This window comes from Pediculus humanus, genomic scaffold (assembly GCF_000006295.1).
Source record: "Pediculus humanus corporis 1103172108256 genomic scaffold, whole genome shotgun sequence".
Taxonomy (NCBI): domain Eukaryota; kingdom Metazoa; phylum Arthropoda; class Insecta; order Psocodea; family Pediculidae; genus Pediculus; species Pediculus humanus.
The window spans coordinates 262,512-269,336 of NW_002987825.1; positions in this window are offsets into that span (position 1 = coordinate 262,512).

Genomic DNA, 6,825 nt, shown 5'->3' on the forward strand with positions numbered 1-6,825 from the left:
GACGTTTGTCTGCTTTGAATTATTTATTACACAAATATGGCGAAATAATTTTTACGGAAATTTACAATTTTTATGCCCGGATATGAATGGTTTTTTTTTTTTTTTATTTGGTAATGGTGACGACGACGACGACCCCCCAATTTTCATCACGTGATTAAAAAAAACATTGCCGAGGGGTTCGATTGTATAATATTTCCGTGATGGTCGTTGTCGTACGTGGTGATTACGTACATATATTTCTATATAATTGGTATTATTATTATCATTACTATTTTTTTTTTCAAAGGGAAATGAATGTGAGTGATGCTGCTAGGGAAAGAGGAGGCGAGGGGAGGGGAGGAGAGGGGAGAGTAAAAAAAGGAAAAAAAGGAAAACTTTTCTTTTTTCGTCTCGTCATTTGAGTCTTTAATAAATTTAATTCTACATCTGTTGTTTTGTTTTGTTTTGTTCCTTTTAATTTTTTCGTCTGCATTTTTGTTTTTTGTTTTCTGTCGTCGTCGTTGTTGTTCCTTTTGTCAGATTTGTTTTTATAAAAAAAAAGAAGAAAAACAATACTTGCATTGAAATTTTTTTTTTCTTTATAAACGTGTGGCATTTTTTTTATATATTTTTTTTAATACATTTAAAATAAAATAACACGACAGCAAAAAAAGAAAAAGAAAAAGAGAGACGGGAGAAAGAGAGAAAGAGAGAGAGAGTGAATGCATGTCTGTATATAATTCGAGAAAGGAAAATTCAAAGTGCGTGACTTTGTTTTTTTTTTTTTTATTCTACATACACAGACATCAAGATTTTTTACATTCGACGATACGGCGGCGTTTTTTTTTTTTTTTTTCAAATAATTGCCTTCGTTCTAGAGACGTGTGCTTACATTTCGACGTGTCAGAAGAAGTTTGAGGAAAAAAATGAAAAAAAAAACCTAGAGACACGATCGTTTTCATTCCGATTAAATATATATTTTTTTTTATTATCATCATCATCTATAATATTATTATTATTATTATTATTATTATAGAAAAAAAATTGCGTATGCGTTGCGTTATTAGTGCGAGATTTCAATTTTTTTTTTTTTAGTAAACCAAAAAAAGTTGGGAAAATTTTTTTATTTTTATTTTTGTAAAAAATTATTTCTCAGCACGTTTTGATTTTTTTTCTTTTTTTTTCTTTTTCTCCTTTTTTTTTTTTTGGTTGGTACTTGAGTTGAAAAATTTTTTAATTTTTTTTTCTCACTCTTTCTCTCTTTCGCTCTCTCTCTCTCTCTCTCTCTCATTTTTTTTTCTTTTTTTTTTTTCCTCGCAATTCGGAATAAAAATGTTAACGAGGTCAATTGAATACTACGTGAATCGCAGCAAATAAGAAAAAATATAAACTAAATAAATTGATAGACGAAATGTAATTTTTCTTTCTTTTTTTTTTTTTTTTTTTTTTTTTTAAATTTGCGGTAGAAAAATTTTGTTAACGGAATTATTTTGCTTCTTTTTTTTCTTTTTTTCTTTTTTTCTTTTTTATAAAAAAAAAAAAATAAAATAATAAAATAAAACACTTTGATGGAAAAAAAAATGAAGAGGTAGGAGGAGAAAAAAAAACTGATTTGATTTAATAATAAAAAATATATAGAAGGTGAAAATTTCGAGGTAGGTAGTAGCCCCGAGGAGAAAATTTGATAAGAAGAAAAGAAAAAAAAATATGGAAGAAAAAAATGAAAAGAGAAAAAAAGAGAGACAAAGACAGAGGGAGAGAGAAAAAGAGAAGGAGAATGAATGTGAGATTCGAGTTAATTCGTTTATTTTTAAAAAAATGTAAAATCGAGCTGGAGAACTGGAGTTTGCATCTAACTCATTCTGGAGAAAAAAAAAGAAATTATAACGAGGCAGTAGAACGTTTCGATGGTTTTTTTTTGTTTCCCCCCGCGCCCAAGGAGGAGGGAGGCGTGTGTATAACAGAAAGGATGAATGAATATTGTTGAATAAATAAGGAAGGAAGAAAGAGAAGGAAAAGAGGGAAAACGCGTCGTGAGAATTCAAAAGAACGTGCGTTGATATTAATAAATACATAATTGAATGTGAGAAAGAGGTCAAGAGGTCAAAAGATCATGATGAAAAAAAAATAAAGGAGAAAGAAAAAATCGATGGAAGATGAAAATTGAAAAGTTGAGAAAAAATACGAAAAAAAAAAAAATTCTTCCTCTTCCTTCTTCTTCTTCTCTTTCTTCTCTTCCTCCTCCTTTTCTTTCTTCTCCTCCTCTTTCTCCTCCTCCTCTTTCTCCTCCTTCTCCCTCTCCCCCCGGCAATAACAATGAAATGCAGATCGATATTTCGGATCGATAATAATTTTTTCTATCAGGAACATTTTGCAATTCAATGGAAACAAAAAAAAAAAAAAAATTTTTTTTTGAATGGGATTCTTAATTGCCATTACGCAACATCTCGAAATGCAAAAGAATATGGCGAGGAAAAAAAAACAAAAGAACAAGAGAGAAAGAGAGAGAGAGAGAGTGCGTGAAAAGAATAAAAAAATGAAAAATAATAATAATGATAATAATGATAGTGATAGGAAAATTTGAATTATGATGAAATTTTTTTTCTTAAGAAATGTGTACCATTCGCGCGAACATTTCCTCTCCTCCTCTCTCTCTTTCCCCTTTTCTCTCTCTCTCTTTGCACGTGAAAAACAAAGCAACAAACAAAGACATAAACAAGCGCGTGAATTTTTTCGCAACAACCCACAAACGGGTGACGAACTGAAATTAAAAAAAAAAAAAAAAAACGGAAAAGGTTCTAGTAAAAAAGGTCGTGTAAAATCATTTCCGGTTTCTAAACATAAAATTAATAAATTAAATGTTTGAGAGGAAAAAAAAGAAAGGGGTAGGGGAGAAGGAAGTGAAAAGGGAAAAGGGGGAAAAGAGGGAATGAGGGAAAAATTAATTTAAATTAACTCGTGGACTTGTCAGATGGTTGGTTTTATTTTAAGGTTTTGATGCATAATTAATATGAAAATAACTTAGTTGATGGGTTTGTTCTTCTTTTATCTTTTATAACAACCATTTCAACCTATAATTAACAAAGTTTTACTCGTAAATTTTTCAAATCCCGTCCTAGAAAATTTTTCATCTTCTTGTTAAACATTTTTCGATCTCGCGTTTTCCTTTTCTATGATTTTCGATTTATTTTCTTTCTTTTTTTACCCCCCTTTCCCCTCCTTTCTCTTTCACTCTCTTTTCTTCTTTATACGTCACTCTTGTTTATTTATTTCTCCCCTCTCCTCCCCACTGAAAACATGACGTCAACATTTCGTGTACGTAACCGTCATCGTTGTTTTTAAATACCCAAGAGAATGCCTGAAAGAACCTGAAGAAAAAAAGAGACGCAAAATCCAGGTTTTTATATTTTTTCGTTTCGTCGTGAGAGAGAGAGAGAGAAGGAATATTTTCGCGAAGAGTTTTTCTCTCTCTCTCGCTCTTTTCATCGTTATTTACGTTTTCACATTTTTTTTCTCTTTTGTTTTATTTTTCATTCTTTATTCCTTTCACGAATTTTCTTTTTGTCTATTTACACATCTGTCGCATCTCTCTGTCTCTTTCTTTCTCTTTTTCGTTCTTTTGTTTTTTTTTTTTTTTTGTTTTTGTCTCGTCAAATTCTTTTGCGTTTCGTAACGTTGCGTAACACAAAAGAAAGACGAAAGAAGGAATCATGAGAAATAATAAATTGTAAAACAAAAAAAAAAAAAAAATTTTTTTTCGAATGTGAAACGAAAACGCGACGGGGGCGGAAGAAAATGTGGGGAGAAGGAATGAAAAAGGAAGGAGCCGGGAAAGGGGGGGGAAAAGGATGATATTGACGAGAATTCGAATTTTTTGTTTTTCCCTTTTTTTTTTCCTTTTCGATTTTTTCCATTTCTTTCCTCCGTCCGAGGTTCATAAAATTTTTTGATTTTGAAAATTTTGTCGAATTTTCTTTTTTATTTTTCTGTTTTTCTTTTTTATTTTAGAAAACCGGAAAAAACTCTTGGGAAAAAAAAAAACAGAAATAAAATTTTTTTTTCCATTTTCTTCTTTTCTTTTCCCCCAAATTTTTCCTTTTCTTTTCTTATTTTAAAAGGAAAAAAAAAAAATACGAGACTCATAAATGAATATCTTCCGGTGACGGTGTTTTATATTTTCATAAAAAAAAAGACGTGGCGTTAGAAAAAAAAAAAAAGTATAATAATTTTTAACTTTTAAAAAGTTTTTTTTTTTTTTTTTTTTTTTAATGTTGTTTTATGTATATTAAAAAAAATTTGGGGATATCGGGACGCGCGTTATTTTCAAGATTTTTTTTTGCCTTTTTTTTTTTTATTTTCCCCCCAAAATTAGAAAAATAAAATAATAATAATAATAATAACAAAAAAAAAAAAACGTTTATAAACGGTTTACGTGATTGTAACCTCATTGAAAAAGTTTTCGAGAGAAAAAATTTTTCATTTCAATCTTCTCCATTTTTTTTTTTAAGTTTGTTTGCTTTTTATAGAAAAGAGAGAGAGAGAAAAAAAGAGAAAAAAAAGGAAAAAAATGACTCAGGTGTTGAATTTTCTTCTGCTTTTTTTTTCTTTTCCAATCATTACTTAACTTGAAAACCTTCAATTTTAAAATTAATCAAAAAAAAAAAAAAAAAAAAAAAGTACAACAAAAAATATTGTTTTGTTGTTTGTTGTTGTTGTTGTTACGTACGCACGTTTTGATGGTAAATCGATAAATGGATTTTTTTTTCTCTCTCTTATATAAGAAATATTGAAAAAAAAGAAAAATATTTTTACGAAACGATTTTGGAATAACAATGGCGACGAACAAACAAACGTTTTCTTTTTTTCACAATTTTCATGATGAATCTTTGTTGTTGTTGTTGTTGTTTCATTTTCCTTTTCTATTCTTTTCTCTATTAATTCGATTTTCCTTTTTTTTTTTTTTTTGTTATTCGTTAGGTGTAAGAAAATCGTTTCGTGTAATTTATTTTACCCCCCCTCCCCACAAAAAAAAAACTCGTGGGAATTGTAATGAAAATTTGAGGAAAATTCGGGGGATACAATGAGAAATTTTTTTTTTTTTTTTTGACAATTTGTTTTCGATTTCGCCATATTTGACGATTTCAGTTTCTTTTTTTTTTTTTTTTTTTTTTTTTTTTTTTTTAACTTGGATCAATAAATCAAATCGGTTTAAAAAAAAAAGAAAAAATTTTCCAGATGAAGTGTTTAACGGTAATATAACGGAAGTGACGTCACATTTTTTTTTGTATACCCTAGCATTACGTAGACGGTGATTAATTATCGGTAAATAAAAAAAAAATTTTTCTTTTTTTTGCGACACGCACAAACACGTGGCAGGAAGTAATAATCGATAATTGATAAATATTTGTTTTTATTATTATTATTATTATTAACACGTTATTTATAAATATATATATATATATATATATATATATATATATATATATATATATTGTTATGATCCCGTACTCAATATTCACATTTTCAACTTTTTATAAACAAAAGACTGGCGACGAACTCAAATTGTTCTTCTTTAGAAGCGAAGCTTCTAAAGACTCCTTCTTTTATTTTATTTGCAAGTGTCTGCTCGAACATTCGAAACAGTTGACTGGCGAAAGACAAAAGTAATATAGGGAAGCTACACAGCTTTGCATTTATTCATTTGATTTTTAGTCTAGCTGTAATAAGTTCTTGTTTATTAATATTAGTTTTGTGATAGTTTTAAGTGCTTGTTCATTACTTACAAAAATAAAGAACGAACCGAATATAACATATTAAAATTTTGGCGCAGTCGATGAAGGATCATTCTGAACGACAAGAAACCGGAGAATTCTTAAGTAATTCGTTTCATGTTGGTGGGTTTTAACTCTTTATCAGAATTTCTTTATATTGTAAGTAGTAGTAATAGGTAACTCATTTTGTGAACAATGCCTAAACTTGATCAACCTGTTTTCAACCCATCCCAAATACCCCTTGATTTCTTGTGTAGTCTAATTCCTAATTTCTTTTCCGGAGAAAGGAACCAACTTAATGCATTTATCTCTGATTGTGATAATGCTATCGAATTGTCCTCTGAAGAGAATAAGTATCCACTCTTCAGATTCATCTACTCCAGAATCACTGGTAATGCCAAGATTCGAATTTCTTTGTACGATTTTGATAATTGGGATGACGTAAAAACGAAATTAATAGAATTATACCAAGACAAGAAACCCCATAGTCAACTGATAAAAGAATTGATAAATCGCAGACAAAAATCAACATGTATCCACTATGAAGATAACACAATAAAATTGATGGAAAAACTTAAAATTTTAGAAGTTACAGAATCCAAACTTGAAGTTAAAGAGAAAACAGATCCTTTACCAGAATCCAAACTTGAAGTTAAAGAGAAAACAGATCCTTTACCAGAATCCAAACTTGAAGTTGAAGAGAAAACAGATCCTTTACCAGAATCCAAACTTGAAGTTGAAGAGAAAACAGATCCTTTACCAGAATCCAAACTTGAAGTTGAAGAGAAAACAGATCCTTTACCAGAATCCAAACTTGAAGTTGAAGAGAAAACAGATCCTTTACCAGAATCCAAACTTGAAGTTGAAGAGAAAACAGATTCTTTACCAGGATCAATTCCTGCTCAAGAGGAAAAAGCACCCTCTACAAATTTATCTAAGAGAAAGGCTAAAGAAGCACCCTCTACAAATTTATCTAAGAGAAAGGCTAAAGAAGCACCCTCTACAAATTTATCTAAGAAAAAGGCTAAAGAAGCACCCTCTACAAATTTATCTAAGAAAAAGGCTAAAGAAGCAC